We start from the raw sequence: 18843 nt of genomic DNA on the forward strand, positions 1-18843 counted from the left end.
TAGTAGTATAATTGCTGGGTCATAGGGTAGTTCTGTTTTTAACTTTTTGAGGGACCCCCCCCATACAGTTTTCCAGAGTGGCTGCATCAGTTTGCATTCTCATCAACAGTGTAGGAGGATTCCCTTTTCTCCATATATTCGCCAACACCTGTTGTTTTCTGTGCTAGTAAATTTTAGCCAGTTTGATAGGTGTGAGGTGGTATCTCATTATGGTTTTGATTTGTATTTTCCTGATGAGTGAAGTTGAGCATCTTTTCATGTGCCTATTAGGCAACTATATATCTTTGGAAAAATGTCTGTGTCTTCTGCCCCCCCCTTTTTTCTTTTCTTTTTAGGATTTTAAAATTTATTTCACAGAGCGAGCACAAGCAGGGGGAGTGGCAGGGAGAGGGAAAGGGAGAAGCAGGCTCCCCACTGAGCAGGGAGTCCAATGCAGGGCTTGATCCCAGGACTCTTGGAATGTGACTTGAGCCGAAGGCAGCTGCTTAAGTGACTGAGCTACCGAGGCGCCCCTTCTTGCCCATTTCTTAACTGGATTATTCATTTTTTGGGTGTTGAGTTTGATAAGTTATTTATAGATTTTGGATACTAACCCTTTTTCAGACACGTCATTTGCAAATACCTTCTCCCATTCTGTAGGTTTTCTTTTAGTTTTGTTGATTTTTTTCTTCACTGTGTAGAAGCTTTTTATCGTGATGTCCCGGTAGTTCACTTTTGATTTGCTTTTGTTTCCCTTGCCTCTAGAGACGTGTTTAATAAGAAGTTGCTATGGCTGAGGTCAAAGAGGTTGCTGCCTATGTTCTCAAGGATTTTGATGGATTCCTGTTTCATATTTAGGTCTTTCATCCATTTTGAATTTATTTTTGTGAATGGCATATGAAAGTGGTTCAGTTTCATTCTTCTGCATGTTGCTGTCCAGTTTTCCCAGCACCATTTGTTGAAGAGACTGTGTTTTTTCCATTGGACATTCTTTCCTGCTTTGTCGAAGATTAGTCGACCATGGAGTTGAGGGTCCATTTCTGGGTTCTCTGTTCTGTTCCATTGATCTATATGTCTGTTTTTGTGCCAGTACCATACTGTCTTGATGATTACAGCTTTGCAGTAGAGCTTGGAGTCCAGAATTGTGATGCCACCAGCTTTGGTTTTCTTTTTCAACATTCCTTTGGCTATTTGGGGTCTTTTCTGGTTCCATATATATTTTAGGATTATTTGTTCCAGCTCTGAAAAAAGTTGATGGTATTTTCATAGAGATTGCATTGAATGTGTAGATTGCTCTAGGTAGCATAGACATTTTAACAGTATTTGTTCTTGAAGGTCTACAAGCAGGGAATGTTTTTCCATATCTTTGTCTTTCTCAGTTTCTTTTATGAGTGTTTTGTAGTTTTGTGAGTACAAATCCTTTGCCTCTTTAGTTAGGTTAATTCTAGGTATTTTACAGTTTTTGGTGCATTTGTATATGGAATTGACTCCCTAATTTCTTTCTTCTGTCTCATTGTTAGCATATAGAAATGCAGCTGATTTCTCTGCATTGATTTTATATCCTGCCACTTTGCTGAATTCCTATATGAGTTTTAGTGATTTTGAGGTGGAATCTTTTGTGTTTTCTACATAGAATATTATGTCATCTGCAGAGTGAGAGTTTGACTTTTTAGCCAATTGAAATGCCTTTTATTTCTTCTTGTTGCATGATTGCTGAGGCTAGGACTTCTAGTACTATGTTGAACAACAGTGGTGACAGTGGACATCCCTGCCATGTTCCTGACCTTAGGAGGAAAGCTCTGTTTTTCTCCATTGAGAATGATATTTGCTGTGGGCTTTTTGTATATGGCTTCTATGATATTGAGGTATGTTCCCTCTGTGAAGAGTTTTAATCAAGAAAGAATGCTGTACTTTATTAAATGCTTTTTCTGGGCGCCTGGGTGGCTCAGTGGGTTAGGCCGCTGCCTTCGGCTCGGGTCATGATCCCAGGGTCCTGGGATTGAGTCCTGCATCGGGCTCTCTGCTCAGCAGGGAGCCTGCTTCCCTTCCTCTCTCTCTGCCTGCCTCTCTGCCTACTTATGATCTCTCTGTCTGTCTGTCAAATAAATTAAAAAAATAAATAAATAAATAAATGCTTTTTCTGCATCACTTGAGAGGATCATATGGTTCTTGTCCTTTCTCTTAGTCATGTGGTATATTATGTTGATTGATTTGCGAATATTGAACCTTTCCTGCAGCCAAGGAATAAGTCCCACTTGATTGTGGTGAATAATTGTTTTAATAATTGAAATTATTAAAATATACCCTCAATTATTGAAATGGACCCTCAGCTCCATGGTTGACTAATCTTTGACAAAGCAGGAAAGAATATCCAATGGAAAAAATAGTCTTCTTCAACAAATGGTGCTGAGAAAGCTGGACAGCCACATGCAGAAGAATGTTTGAATATACTTTTAATGAACTGTTGGATTTGATTTGCTAATATCTTGTTGAGAATTTTCACACCCATGTTCATCAATTATATATTAGGTATAATTCTCTTTTTTGGTGGGGTCTTTGTCTGGTTTTGGAATCAAGGTAATGCTGGCCTCATAGAATGAATTTAGAAGTTTTCCTTCCATTTATTTCTATTTTTTTGGAACTGTTTGAGAAGAATGTGTATTAACTTTTTTTTTTTTTTTTTTGAAGATTTTGTTTATTTGACAGACAGAGACCACAAGAAGGCAGAGAGGCAGGCAGAGAGAGAGGGGAGGGGAAGCAGGCTCCCCGCTGAGTGGAGAGCCCAATGCGGGGCTCGATCCCAGGACCTGGAGATCATGACCTGAGCCGAAGGCAGTGGCCCAACCCACTGAGCCACCCAGGCGCCCCTAACTTTTTTTTTTTTTAAGTCTAGTAGAATTCCCCTGGGAAGCCATCTGGCCCTGGACTTTTGTATTTGAGAGATTTTTGATTACAGATTCAGTTTCTTTGCTGGTTATGGGTCTATTTAAATTTTTTTCTTTCTGTTTCAGTTTTGGCAGTTTGTGGATTTCTAAGAATTTATCCATTTCTTCCAGATGCTTGTTTTGTTGGCATATGGTTTTTCCTAATAATCTCTAATAATTATAATTCTGTGGTGTTGGTTGTGATCTCTCTTCTTTCATTGGTGATTTTATTTATTTTGGTCTTTTTGTGTTTTGATTAAGTCTGGCTAGGGGTTTATCAGTTTTATTCTTTCAGAGAAAAATATTTTAGTTTCATTGATCTGTCCTACTAGTTTTTTTATTTCTGCTCTAATCTTTTTATTTCCTTCCTTCTGCTGGCTTTAGGCTTTATTTGCTGATCCTTTTCTAGCTTCCTTTAGGTGTAAGGTTAGGTTGTATATTTGAGATTTTTCTTGCTTCAAGGTAGGCTTGTATTGCAGTATACTTTCTTTTCAGGACCACCTTTGCTGCATCCCCAAGGTTTTGGACTATCGGTTTTCATTTGCTTCCGTGGATTTTTAAAAATTTCTTCTTTAGGGTGCCTGGGTGGCTCAGTGGGTTGGTCCGCTGTCTTCGGCTCGGGTCATGATCCCAGGGTCCTGGGATGGAGTCCCGCATTGGGCTCTCTGATCAGCGGGGAGCCTGCTTCCGCCCCTGCCCCCCGCCTGCCTCTCTGCCTACTTGTGATCTCTGTCTTTCAAATAAATAAAATCTTTTTTTAAAAAATTTCTTCTTTAATTTCCTGGTTAACCTCTTCATTCTTTTTTTTTTTTTAAATATTTAATTAATTTATTTATTTGACAGAGATCACAGGTAGGTAGGGAGAGAGGGGAAGCAGGCTCCCTGCTGAGTAGAGAGCCTGATGTGGGGCCTGATCCCAGGATCCTGAGATCATGACCTGAGCCAAAGACAGACGCTTAACCCACTGAGCCACCCAGGTACCCCCCTCTTCATTCTTTAGTAGAATGTTCTTTAATGTCCATGTATTTGTGATCTTTCCAAATTTTTTCTTGTGGTTGACTTAAGGATTCATAGCATTATGGTCTGAAAATATGCATGGTATGATCTCATTCTTTTTGTATTTGTCGAAGACCTGATTTGTGATCCAGTATGTGATCTATTTTGGAGAATATTCCATGTGCACTTAGAAAGAATGTGTATTCCTGAGGTGGGGTGGGGTTATGGACATTGGGGAGCGTATGGCTATGGTGAGTGCTGTGAAGTGTAAACCTGGCGATTCACAGACCTGTACCCCTGGGGATAAAAATATATGTTTATAAAAAATAAAATAAAAATTTGAAAAAAAAAAAAAGAATGTGTATTTTGTTGCTGCTTTAGGATGAAATGTTCTGAATATGTCTGTTAAGTCCCTCTGGTCCAGTTGTGTCATTCAAAGCCATTGTTTTCTTTTGATTTTTGGGCTTAGATGATCTGTAGGTTTCTGTTAAGTGGGGTATTAAAGTCTCCTATTGTTACTAATGAGTTTCTTTATGTTTGTTATCAATTGACTTATGTATTGGGTGCTGCCAAGTTGGGGGCATAGATATTTGCAATTGTTAGATCTTCTTGTTGGATAGACCCCTTGTTTATGAGATAGTGCCCTTTATCTCATATTATATTTTTTTGTTTAAAATCTAGTTTGATATTAAACATGCCTACTCTGGCTCTCTATTGACTTCTGTTAGCATGATAAATTGGTTTTCATCACCTCACTTTCAATCTGCAGGTGTCTTTAGGTCTAAAAATGAGTCTCTTGTAAGCAGTATATAGGTGGATCTTTTTTTTTAAAATCCATTCTGATACCTTACATCTTTTGATTGGGGCATTTAGTCCATTTACATTCAGGCATTATTATATTTAGGAATTATTATAGATAAGAAGGTAGTGCCATTGTATTGCCTGTGAAGTCACTGTTTCTGGAGATTTTCTCTGTTTCTTTCTAGACTTTGTTGCTTTTGGTCTTTCTTTCCGACTTTAAAGGGTCCCCTTTAATATTTTTTGCAGGGTGGTAGTTTAGTCATCATAAACTCCTAGTTTTGTTTGTCTGGGAATCTCTTTATCTCCTTCTATTCCAAATCCTTGATGGATAAAATATTCTTTACTGTGTATTTTTCCCATTCAGCACCTTGAATATTTTTTGCAGGGTGGTAGTTTAGTTATCATAAACTCCTAGGTTTGTTTGTCTGGGAATCTCTTTATCTCCTTCTATTCCAAATCCTTGGTGGATAAAATATTCTTTACTGTATATTTTCCCCACTCAGCACCTTGAATGTATCATGCCACTCTCTTCTGACCTGCTGGGTTTCTTTGGTAAGATTTACTACTAACCTGATTTGTCTTCCCTTGTAGATTAGGGATTTCTTTTCCCTTGCTGCTTTCAGGATTCTTTCCTTATCTCTGTATTTTGCAGATTTTGCTGCGGTATGTCTTGGGGTTGGCCGGCTTTTGTTGAGTTTGATGGGAGTTCTCTGTGCCTCCCAGGTTTGGATAACTGTTTCCTTCCCCAGATTATACAAGTTTTCATCTATAATGTGTTCATATAAACCTTCTGATGCAGTATTTTTCTTAAAGAGTACAATTAGAGTTTAGAGTTGTGCAACCATCCCCACAGTGAATTTAAGAACATTTTTATCACCCCAGAAAGAACCCCTGTGTTCATCACCAGTCATTCTTCTTTTCTCCCTTGTCTCCAGTTAAAGGTAACCAGCAATCTACTTTCTGTTACTCTAGATTTGCCTATTCTAGACCTTTCATATAATTGGAATCATACCATATGTGGTATTTTGTGCCTGGATTCTTTCATTTAGCGTAATGTTTTAAGGTTCATCATGTTGTAGCATGTAGCAATACATCATCATCCTTCATCACTGAATAATATTCCATTTTGTGCATATACCACATTTTGTTTATTCCTTCATCAGTTGCCACCAGTTTGGCTATTAAAAATATGCTATGAACACTTATGCAGAACTTACCTAGACATATATTTTCAGATCTCTTGGGAGAGAAGAATAGCATTGCTGAGTTATATATAACTGTATGTTTAGCATTTGATGAATTGTAAAACTTTTCCAAATTGTATGATTTTACATTTTCATCAGCAGTGTATGTAATTTCTCTGCATGTTAACCTACACATATTATTCTCATGGTTATGAAGTGGTATGTCATTGTGGTTTTGATTTACATTTTCCCGGTGACCAATGATGAACAGTTTTTATGTGTTCATTTTATTCATTTTTTTTTAAAAGATTTTATTTATTTGAGAGAGAGAGAAATAGAGAGCAAGCAAGTACACAAGGAAGGGGAAGGGAAAGCAGGAGAGGGAGAAGCAGGCTCCCCATTGTGCAGGGAGCCAGATGCAGGGCTCAATCCCAGAACCCTGGGATCATGACCTGATCCAAAAGCAGACAATTAACTGACTGAGCCACCCAGGCCTCCTCATGGGTTCATTTTAAATTTTTAAAAATGTGATAAGGTAATATCCAAGTTGGGCCTTATTATTATAGGTCTCCATGCTTACTGTGAATCCTTTCAATCCTTTACATATCTTTCTGGGAATTTTTTTTTTAATCGCTTCCAGAAAATCCCTTAAACTTTTCACTTTTTAAAAATCCAGGGATAATTGACATACAACATTAGTTTCAGGTGTAGAGCATAATGATTCTATATTTGTGTATGTTGCAGAATGGTCACAGTAGGTCTAGTTAATATCACCATCAGTTAGAAAATTTTTTCTTGTGATGAGAAGATTTATTCTCTTAAATATGGAATTATTATTAACTAGAGTCACTGTGTTGTATGTTATATTCTCATGACTTAATAACTGGAATTTGTAGTTTTTGACTCTTCACCCATTTTGTCCTTCTTTCCCCTCCCACTGCTGCCTTTGGCAGCAATATATCTGTGAGCTTCTGTGGTTTTTGCGTGTGTGTGTGTATTTTTTTTTAAGATTCCACTTGTAAGTAAAAGAAAAAAATTCCCCATATAAGTTAGATCTTATGGTATTCGTCTTTCTCTGTCTTTTTTTACTTAGTATAATGCCCTCAAGGTCCATCCAAGTGGTCACAGATGGCAGGATTTCATTTCTTTTTATGGCTGGATAATATTCCTTTGTGTATGTAAACACTACATTTTCTTTATATTTATCTGACACTTAGGTTGCTTCCATGTCTCCACCATTACAAATAGTGCTCCAGTGAACACAGGAGTACATACATCTTTTTGAGTTAATGGTTTTGTTTCTTTCGGATAAATATCCTGAGGTGGAATTGCTGGATCATGTGGTAGTTCTTCTTTTAACTTTTTGAGGAATCTTTATATTTTCTGTAGTGGAAATTAACCAATTTAGAAGTCCTACCAACAATGCGTGAGGGTTCCCTTTTCTCTACCTCCTTGCCGACTCTTGTCATTTCTTCTCTTTTTGATACTCAACATTCTGAATGGTGCGAAGCCATATCTCACAGTGGTTTTGATTTTTCATTTCCCTGATAATTAGTTACGTTGAGCATCTTTTTATGTAGCTGTTAGCCATCTGTAGGTCCTCCTTTGAAAATTGTTCAAATCTTCTGCTCATTTTTAAAATCAGATTGTATCTTTGCTTTTCTTATTGCATTGTATAATTTCTTTTTTTTAGATTAACGTATAATATATTACTTGTTTCATGGGTACAGGTCTGTGAATCATCAGTCTTACACAGTTCACAGCACTCACCATAGCACATACCCTCCCTAACGTCCATAACCCAGCCACCATATCCTTCTCCCCGCCCCACCCCAGCAACCCTTAGCTTGTTTCCTGAGATGAAGAGTCTCTTTATGGTTTGGCTCCCTCCCTGGTCCTATCTTGTTTCATTCTTCCTTCCCTTCCCCCCATGAACCCCCACCCTGCCTCTCAAATTCCTCATATAAGAGAGATCATATGATAATTGTTTTTCTCTGACTGACTTAACTTTGCTTAACATAACAGCCTCTAGTTCCACCCATGTTGTTGCAAATGGCAAGATTTCAGGGTTTTTTTTTTTGATGGCTGCATAGTATTCATGTGTGTGTGTGTATGTATCCACACCACGTCTTCATCCATTCATCTGTTGCTGGACATCCAGGCTCTTTCCATAGTTCTGCTTTTGTGGACATTGCAGTCTGCTATAAACATTTGGGTGTGTGTGCCCCTTCAGATCACTACATTTGTATCTTTAGGGTAAATACCCAGTACTGCAAATGCTGGGTTGTAGGGTAGCTCTATTTTCAACTCTTTGAGGAACCTCCATACTGTTTTCCAGAGTGGCTGTCCCAGCTTGCATTCCCACCAACAGCATGGGAAGGTTCCCCTTTCTTCCCATCTTCACCAACACCTGTCGTTTCCTGACTGGTTAATTTTAGCCATTCTGATTGGTGTGAAGTGGTATCTCACTGTGGTTTTGATTTGTATCTCCCTGATCCCAAGTGATATAGGGCACTTTTTCCTGTGTCCGTTGGCCGTTTGGATGTCTTCTTTTTTTTTTTTTTTAAAGATTTTATTTATGTATTTGACAGAAATCACAAGGAGGCAGAGAGGCAGGCGGAGAGAAAGGGGGAAGCAGGCTCTCCACTGAGCAGAGAGCCCGATGCGGGGCTCGATCCCAGGACCCTGAGATCATGACCTGAGCCGAAGGCAGTGGCTTAACCCACTGAGCCACCCAGGCGCCCCTGGATGTCTTCTTTACGGAAATGTCTGTTCATGTCTTCTGCCCATTTCTCGATTGTATTGTTTGTTCTTAGGGTGTTGAGTTTGGTAGGTTCTTTATACACTTTGGATACTAACCCTTTTTCAGACATGCCATTTGCAAATATCTTCTCCCATTCTGTTGGTTGTCTTTTGGTTTTGTTAACTGTTTCCTTTGTTGTGCAAATGATTTTGATCTTGATGAAGTCCCAGTAGTTCCTTTTTGCCCTTGCTTCCCTTGTCTCTGGTGGTGTTTCTAGGAAGAAGTTGCTGTGGCTGAGGTGGAAGAGGTGGCTGCCTGTGTTCTCCTCAAGGATTTTTTAAAGATTCCTGTCTCACATTGAGGTCTTTCATCCATTTTGAGTCTGTTTTTTGTGTGTGGCGTAAGGAAATGGTCCAGTTTCATTCTTCTGCATGTGGCTATCCAGTTCTCCCAGCACCATTTGTTGAAGAGACTCATTTTTCCATTGGACATTCTTTCCCGCTTTGTCAGTGATTAGTTGATCACAGAGTTGTGGGTCCATTTCTGGGTTCTCTGTTCTGTTCCATTGATCTATGTGTCTGTTTTTGTGCCAGTACCATACTGTCTTGATGATCACAGCTTTGTAATAGAGCTTGAATTCTGGAATTGTGATGCCACCAACTTTGGTTTTCTTTTTCAACATCCCTCTAGCTATTCGGGATCTTTTCTGGTTCTATACAAATTTTAGGATTATTTGTTCCATTTCTTTGAAAAAGGTGGTATTTTGATAGGAATTGCATTAAATGTGTAGATTGTTCTCGGTAGCATAGACATTGTCACAATGTTTGTTCTTCCAGTCCATGAGCATGGAACGTTTTTCCATTTCTTTGTGTCTTCTTTAGTGTCTTTCATGAGTACTCTGTATAGGTTTTTGAGTACAGATTCTTTGCCTCTTTGGTTAGGTTTATTCGTAGGTATCTTAAGGTTTTGGGTGCAATTTTAGATGGGATCGACTCCTTAATTTCTCTTTCTTCTCTCTTGTTGTTGGTATATAGAAATACAGCTGATTTCTCTGCATTTATTTTATGTCCTGGTATTCTACTGAATTCCTGTATGAGTTCTAACAATTTCTGGTATTTTAATTTTGATGCAATTGCAAGTGAGATTTTTTTTCTTAATTTCTCTAACAGTATTAGTGTATAGAAACACAACAGATTCATGTGTATTGAGTTTTTTATCCTGCACCTTTATGGAATTCGTTTTTTCTGACAGATTTTGGTGGAGTCTTTTGGGTTATCCACATAAAGTATCATGTCTTCTGCAAAGATTGAGAGTTTGACTTCTTTTTTGCCTATCCGGGTACCTTTTATTTCTTTCTTGTGTGTGATTGCCAAAGCTAGGACTTCTAGTACTGTGTTGAATAGCAGTGGTGATAGTGGACAGCCCTGCCATGTTCCTGACTTTAGGGGAAAAGCTCTCAGTTTTTCCCCATTGAGAATGATATTCGCTGTGGGATTCTGATGATACTGAGGTATGTGCCCTGTATCCCTACACCGTGAAGAGTTTTGATCAAAAAAGGATGTTGTACTTTGTCAAATGCTTTTTTAGTAGATGTTGAGAGTATCATATGGTTCTTGTTCTTTTGTATGATTTATTTATATATTTTAGATATTAACCTCTTATCAGATATATTATTTGCAAATATTTTCTTCCATTTAGTAGGTTGCCTTTTCATTTTGTTGGTTTCCTTTGCCCTTTGATGTGAAGAAATGTTTTTAGTTTGATACAGTCTTAGTTGTTTACTTTTACTTTTGTTGCCTTTGCTTTTGGGCTCAGATTTTAAAAACGATTGCCAACATCAATGTCAAGGAGTTTATTACTGCCTATGTTTTCATTTCTAGGGGTTTTATGTTTCAGGTCCTATATTGAAGATTTTATCTATTTTGGGTTCATTTATGTGTAGTGTAAGATAGTTGTCAAGTGTCATTATTTTGCATTTGACAGTCCAGTTTTCCCAGCACTATTTACTAAAAAGACTGTCCTTTCCCCATTGTGTATTCTGGGCTTCTTTGTTGTAATTAACTCTTCATTATAAGTGTGGGTTTATTTCTGTGCACCTTGTTCTGTTCTTTTGATCTGTGTCTCTGTTTTTATGTGAGTACTGTACTGTTTTGATTACTATAGATTTGAAATGTAGTTTGAAATCAGGTACTGTGATGCCTCCATCTGTGTTCTTTCTCAGGGTTGCTTTAGTTATAGGGTCTTTTGTGTTGCCATAGAAGTTTTGGGATTGTTCTATTTCTGTTGAAAGATGCCATTGGAATTTTGATAGGAATTGCGATGAGTCTGCAGATTTTGGACAATATAGACATTTTAGGAATAGTAATTCTTCCAGTCAGCATGGCATGTTTTTGCATTTATTTGTGTATTCTTCAGTTTCTTTTAGTAGTATCTTGGAGTTTTCAGTGTACAGGTTTTTTACCTCCAAGGTTAAATTTATTCCTCATATTTTTGATGCAATTGCAAGTGGGATTTTTCCTTAATTTCTCTAACAGTATTAGTGTATAGAAACAGAACAGATTCATGTATATTGATTTTTATATCCTGCACCTTTATGGAAATTGTTTTTTCTGACAGATTTTGGTGGAGTTTTTAGAGTTTTCTGTATATAAATTATGTCATCTGTAAATAGTGACAGTTTTATTTCTTCCTTTCCAGCTTGGATGCCTTTTCCTTTTCTTGCCTAATTGCTATGGCTAGGATTTCCAGTGCTATGTTGAGTAAAAGTGTGGAGAATAGACTCCTTGTCTCGTTCATGATCTTAGATAAAAACTTTCACCTTTTCACTGCTGAGTATGATGTTAGCTACTTGCTTGGCAAACATATATAGTCTTATATGTAAGGTATAGTCCCTTTATATGAGGTATAGTCCCTTTATACCTTGTATATGAGAATTTTTATCATAAATGGATTTGAACTTTGCCAGATGCTTTTTCTGCCTCTGTTGAGATGATCATATAATCTGTAGCTTTCATTTTGTTACTCTGTTGTATCTCAATTTATTAGCAGATGTTGCAACATCCTTGCATCTCTGTAATAAATCCTACTTGAGCATGGTGTATGATCCTTTTAATGTATTGTTGAATTCTGTTTGCTAATATTCTGTTGAGGAAATTTTTAAAAAATTTTTATTTATTTATTTGACAGAGAGGGATAATGAGAGAGAGAAAGCACAAGCAGGGGGAACAGCAGGCAGGCAGAGGGAGAAGGAGAAGCAGGCTCTCTGCCGAGCAAGGAGCCTGATGTGGGGCTTGATCCCAGGACTCTGGGATCATGACCTGAGCCGAAGGCAGACACTTAACCGACTGAGCCACCCAGGCGTCCCTGTTGAGGAATTCTTGCATCTATATTTATCATGGGTATTGGCCCGTAACTTTCTTTTCTTGTAGCAGTCTTCTCTGATTTTGGTATCAGGGTGATGCTGGCCTCATAAAATAAGTTTGGAAATGTTCCTTGCTCTTGTGTTTTTGGGAAGAATTTGAGAAGGATTTGTATTATTCTTTTTTGAATGTAGGGTAGAATTCATCATTGAATCCATCTGGGCCTGGTCTTCTATTTGTAGGGAGGTTTTTTTAATTATTAATTCTCCTTACTAGTAATAAGTGTGTTTGGATTTTTCTTTGTGGTTGTATGTTTCTAGGAATTTATCCATTTGTTCTAGGTTGTTGAATTGTTCATTTGCAGTTGTTCATAGTAGTTTATGATCCTTTGCATCTCTTTGGTATCTTTGTCATGTCTCTTATCCTGATTTTGAGTCGTCTCTTATTTTTCTTGAAGATTCTAGCTAAAGTTGGTTGGTTTTGTTTATCTTTTCAAAAAAAACAGCTTAGTTTCATTGATACTGTGTGTTGTTGTTGTATATCTGTATTTCATTTATTTCCATTCTGATCTTCGTTATTTCCTTCCTTGTCCTGAGTTTGGTTGGTTGTTTTTCTATTTCCTTGAGTTTTAAAGTTAATGTTTATTTGAGACTTTTCTTGTTTCTTGATGTAGGAATTTATCACTCAAATTTCCCTTCCCTCTTAGAACTGTTTTTGCTGCATTGTGTAAGTTTTGATGTGTTGTATTTCTAGTTTAAATTGCCTTAAGACATTTATTTCTTTTCTTTTTAAAAAGATTTTATTTATTTATTTCACAGACAGAGATCACAAGTAGGCAGAGAGGCAGGCAGAGTGAGGGGGGAAGAGGCTCCCGGCCAAGCAGAGAGCCTGATGTGGGGTTCGATCCCAGGACCCTGGGATCATGACCTGAGCTGAAGGCAGAGGCTTTAACCCACTGAGCCACCCAGGTGCCCCAAGACGTTTATTTCTTTTGACTTTTTTTTTGACCTGTTAAGTGGCATGTTATTTAATCTCCACATAATTGTGAGTTTTCCAGTTTTCCTCAGGTAATTATTAATTTCTAGTTTTGTATCATTGTGGTTGAAAAAAATGCATGATGTAATTTGAATTTTCATGAATATTATTATTAAAACGGACTTTGTGGCATACCATGATCTATCTTGGAAAATGTTCCTTGTGTACTTGAGAAGAGTGTTCTGTTGCTTTGAAAATTTTCTGAATCTGCCCGTAAGGTTTATCTGGTCTAATGTTTAAGGTCTGATGTTTTTTTACTTTCTCTCTTGATGATCTATGCATTGATATAAATGGGTTGTTAAAGTCTCCTACTATTATTGTACTCCTGTCGGTTTCTCTCTTTAGGTGTGTGAATATTTCCCTTATATATTTAGGTTCTCCTGTGTTGAGTGCATAAATATTTACAGATGTTATATTCTCATGTTGGATTGACCCCTTTATCACTATGTATTGTCCTTCTTTGTCTCATAATTATTGCAGTCTTTGTTTTAAAGTCTATTTTGTCTGATAGAAGTGTAGCTACCTTCACTTCCTTTTCCATTTGCATAGAACATCTTTTCCCATCTGTTTATTTTCATTCTGTGTATCCTTCTGAAATGAGTTTCTTATAGGCAACCTAATTTTCTTTCCCATTCAGCTGCTCCGTCTTTTGATTTGAAAATTTAGTACATTTAAACTTAAAGAAATTATTGATAGGTGTGTGCTTATTGCCATTTTGTTCATTTTTTCCTAGTTCCTTTCTTCTCTTTGTTTTGATGACTTTAATAGTATTGTTAGATTCTTTTTTTGATCTTTTGTGAATCTGTCTTTTGTCTACTATAGGTTTTTACTTTATGGTTACATTTAGTCTTACATATAACTTAATTTATAAGTCTTTTTAAAGTTTGTAACATTTTTAAGTTTGAGAGCACTCTAAAGCTCTGTCTCACATCTTTTTATCTTTTGTATCTTTATCTTTCATATCCCATAACTAATTATTCCAGTTATGGTTATTTTTACTACTTTTCTGTTTTAACCTTCAGACTAGCTTTCAAAGGGATTAACCCACTACTTTTATTTTGTATTAATGTTTACTAATGAGATTTTTATTTTCATAAGTTTTCTTGTTGATGAGCGCCCTTTGTTTTCAACTTGAAGAAATTTCACATTCCTTTTACAGCCAGTTTAGTGGTGGGGTGGCCTGGGTGACTCAGTCATTAAGGCCAGTTTAGTGGTGATTAACTCTTTTATTTTTTGTTTGGAAAACTTTACTCTCCTTTAATTCTGAATAACTCTGCCACATAAAATTGGCTGGAAGTTTTTTTTTTTTTCCTGCACTTTGACTATATTGAGCCACTGTCTTCTGACCTACAAAGTATCTGCTAAAAAAATCTCATGAGGGTTCCTTGTATGTAACAAGTTGATTTTCTACTGTTTTTAAGATATACTCCTTGTCTTTAAGTTTCAACATTTTAATTATAAGAATCTCAGTGATGGTTTCTTTGTGTTGCTTATTTTGAATTCTCTGTGCTTCCTGAATCTGGATATTGGTTTCTTCTCCGGGTTAGGGATGTTTTCAGCCATAGTTTCTTCACGTAAGTTTTTTGCTGCTTTTCTCCTCTGAGGCTCCAAATAATTTGAATATTTGTTGGCTTGGTGTTGTCCCATAAGTTCCTTGAGCTATCTTCACTTTTATTTTATTTTTTTGATGCTCTGATTGGATGAATTCCACTATCCTGTCTTTGAGTTCACCAATCCTTTCTTCTGTATCATCTAGTCTCCTATTGAACCCTTCTAGTGTTATTTTTCAGTTCAGTTAATATATTCCTCAGCTCTGTGACTTGTATTTGGTACCCTGAATATTTATATTTTCTTTTTGAAGTTTTCACTGTGTTTATCCATTCTTTCAAGGTCTGTGAGCATCTTTGTCACCATTACTTACTTTGAACTCTATTAGGTAAATTTTTTCATTAAGGTTTTTATCCTGAGGTTTTATCTTATTCTCCTGTTTGGAACATATTCCTCTGGTTTCTTCATTCTGTCTTGGTTTGTGTGCCTCAGTTTTAACAACTGCCTCTCTCAGGATTGGAGGATGGCCTCATGTACACACTGAACCTTATTGTTCAACCCTACGCATGCTCTTGCTTGTCTCTCAAGCCTTTGTGATAGTCCCTGCAGCCAGTTTTATTTATAAAAGCTCCCAGGAGTTGAGTGTGCCAAGACTGGTCAGTGTCCTAGAGAGGGGAGTATCTGAGTCAGCACTTAAAAGATTCAGGCTGATGGAAGCCAGACCTTCAGGCAGCAGCTTTTAACATATATAAATATCCACTAGGACCACAAGCAGAAGCCCCCCTGGCCTCCAAGGCCTGGTTGTCCAGGGTATGACATAAAATAAAGGGCAACAGCATGTATAAAAGTTCCCTTCCAGGGGATATTGGCGCTCTGGAGTAGGACAGGAAAAGCATGAAGATGACACCTGCTGGTTGGGGTGAGGTGGGGTGGGGTGGGGGTTAGAACTCTAGATAGCACCTGTTGGAGGTTCGTAGTAGGCCTGTATTTTTTTTTTTTTATTTTCTAATTTTTCTTTAAAGGTTTTATTTTTATTTAATAGAGAGCAGTCATGAGTGGGGGACAGGGGGAGGTGGAGGGAGAAGCAGACTCCCTGCTGAGCAGGAAGCCTAGTGCCAGACTCGATCCCGGGACTCCCGGACCATGACCTGAGCCAAAGGCAGTTGCTTAACCAACTGAATCACCCAGGTGCCCAGGCCTAGTGTTTTAAATGAAGGTAGTGCCTGCCAGCCTTACTTCCCTGGAATAGTATCCCAGTAAGTCCCTAGATATGTGGTTAAGTTAGATACCTGCCCCTTAGGCCAACACTTTATGTGAAAAGAAGTTTGTTTACTTATATTAGTAACTCTGGATACTATTGGCTGCATCTTTGCTGGGCCCTGGGGGAAGTTAGTCCACACAACAGGCATTTTTGCCTTCTGCTATAACTTCGTGGGTCTCATAGACATCAGCCCTATTGGCTTTCTAAGCTAGATGTTTTGTGAACTCCTCTCTCAATATCAGATCTTAAAAGCTGGGGTGCCCAGTGTAGGGTTCAAACCCATTGCACCTCAAGAAGGTGGTCTGGGTTACTTACTTACCTGAAAGCTGCTCACTTATCTAAAATTATTCTGCTTATGTGCTCTTGGTATTGTTTGATACTTTGTGCTTAAGGTTGGTGAATCGGTTTCAGTCCTTTCCCTATGTCCAGATAAGTAACAGACTTATATGAATCCTACACATTTAAGGGAAAGTGAAAATAATTCCTTAAGACAGTGATATTATGTGTATTATCACTGAGTGGCTCTAAATAAGAGAATTTAATCAGTCAGGTCCAAAATAGAGTAATTCAGGATGCTTTATGTAGAAAGGGAACATTTCCAAAAAAACTGGGTGTGAGGGAATCAGATAGTTCATGACTTCGGTGCTAGTAGCAACTAAGCTGATTACCAGAACCTAGAAGGCAAAAATTGTGTTAGAGGTAACTTTGAGGGGAACAGTGACCTTTGGTAAAGGGACAGAGTCAGCCTCAGGCCAATACAGGGAATGAGCCAGTGGAATAAATATCCTGACTTCATTTGCTTCCCTCCCTTTAATCTACCAGTGAACCCCTCTTGACTGAAGTTGGAGGACCGAGGAACCCATTGATAACAGTTCATACCAGTTTAGTTTGCCAGGGCAGAGAGTCATGGTAGAAAAAGGCATTAAGTGGGGTATAGAGTGGCAAAAGAAGATATCCAGTATTAGAATGGTGCAGGCTAGGCAGCCTTACTAGGGACTGGTCCTAGAGCATCTCCATCCTGGAATAACAAACCTGGTAAGTGTCCAGGATAAGAGAGCAGTAAGTGGACTATTAATTTTTTTTAATGTGTAGCAAGACCTTTTTTCATTAGCTGATTGTGTATTTAAAATTTTAATCATGAGGGACTGCCTGGGTGGCTCAGTGGGTTAGGCCTCTGCCTTCAGCTCAGGTCGTGATCTCAGGGTCCTGGGATCGAGTTCCGCATTGGGCTCTCTGCTAGGCGGGGAGCCTGCTTCCTCCTCCCTCTCACTCTCTCTCTCTCTCTCTCCCTCTCTGCCTACTTGTGATGTCTCTCTGTCAAATAAATAAAATCTTAAAAAAAAATTTTTTTTTTAATCATGAGTCAAAGATTTTGAAGTTTTGTAAAATTGTTCAACTGGTTTCACAGCTGTTACAGCTGAATACATCCGTAAACATGTAAGAAGAAAATTTCAGAAGTCTTTTTTGTGCAAACTTTTCCAGTGTTTTATGTGATTTAGCGATGATCTGCTGGCAGAATATAATGGTTTATGAGTCATATGGATCTAAAAGTACAAAAAAACACATGACTTCATCAACAACATTTCCCTAAAAATTTGACTCCAAGAAGGGAGGTATAAGAGACATTTTCCCAGTACTTCAGACAGTGGAAGGACATTTTCCAGATCCTGTATATTTATGTACTTTAATTTCAAGCCAAGTTATGAAAAAAAACTTAACATCTCACTTTTTTGTCAGTTACCACTGATATGAAAAATATAGACTTTTGCTGAGAAGGAAATACTCTTAGATATACAAGATGATACTCTATACTATATGGCTTTTGTATATTCTAAGGAAAGCCAGGACAGTCCTGTGAAAAGCTTCTTTTAAAAGATGGTCTGTATTATGTGATATTAAGAACAAATCATCTGGGGGAGCCTAGATGGCTAAGTGTCTAACTCAGTCTTACCCGAAGTCGTGATCTCAGGGTTGTGAGTTCAAGCCCGGCATTGGGCTCCACAAAAGACTGAACCTTCTTAAGTTGTGAAACACTTTATGGCATGGATGACCAAGGCACCTTGCTGAGTAAATAATGTGGGTCTGTGTTCGGCAGGAGTGCCGAGAAACACAAATACCCTATAGCTTCACTTGTGGGAGGAATTTAGAGTGGGGTGGACAAATTCATAGAGATGGAAGGGAGGGAGGGTGGAATGTGGAGTTACTACTTAGTGAATGTAGGGTTTCTTTTTGGGGTAAATGAAAGCGTCTGAAAATTGTGGAGTACTGTGGGTTTGTTTGGTACGGTGAATGGTACACTTAAAAATGGATTAATGTGGGGCGCCTGGGTGGCTCAGTGGGTTAAGCCACTGCCTTTGGCTCAGGTCATGATCTCAGAGTCCTGGGATCGAGCCCCACATCGGGCTCTCTGCTCGGCAGGGAGCCTGCTTCCTCCTCTCTCTCTGCCTGCCTCTCTCCCTACTTGTGATCTCTCTGTCAAATAAATAAATAAAATCTTTAAAAAAAAAAAATGGATTAATGTAAGATTTAGAACCCTTGTGCGCTATTGGTAACGCAAAATACAGTAGTCACTATAGGAAACATAAAGCATTTCCTCAAAAAATTCAAAAATAGGGGTGCCTGGGTGGCTCAGTGGGTTAAAGCCTCTGCCTTTGGCTCGGGTCATGATCCCAGGGTCCCGGGATCGAGCCCCGCGTCGGGCTCTCTGCTCAGCAGGGAGCCTGCTTCCTCCTCTTGGTCTCCCTCTCTGCCTATTTGTGATCTCTGTCAAATAAATAAACAAAAAATCTTTAAAAAAAAAAATTCAAAAATATAATTAGCATATGGTCCATCAATTCCCGTTCTGGGTATATACCCAAAAGAGCTGGAAAGTGAGAAGAGATATTTGGACACCAGTGTGCATAGCAACATTAGTCACAGTAACTAAAAGGTAGAAGCAATCCAAATGTTGTCCCTTGACAGATGAATGGATAAACAAAGTGTGATATGCACCTACGATGGTATATTACTCAGC

General features: G+C 38.2%; 1 protein-coding gene across 1 annotated transcript in view; it reads left to right on the plus strand.

Moving 5' to 3' along the window:
• Positions 1–18843, plus strand: part of LOC111143962 (coiled-coil domain containing 66) — a 68149-nt gene that overhangs the window by 43835 nt on the left and 5471 nt on the right. The window lies entirely within an intron of this gene.

This window comes from Enhydra lutris, unplaced genomic scaffold (assembly GCF_002288905.1).
Source record: "Enhydra lutris kenyoni isolate GAN:26980312 unplaced genomic scaffold, ASM228890v2 scaffoldscaffold10, whole genome shotgun sequence".
Classification (NCBI taxonomy): domain Eukaryota; kingdom Metazoa; phylum Chordata; class Mammalia; order Carnivora; family Mustelidae; genus Enhydra; species Enhydra lutris.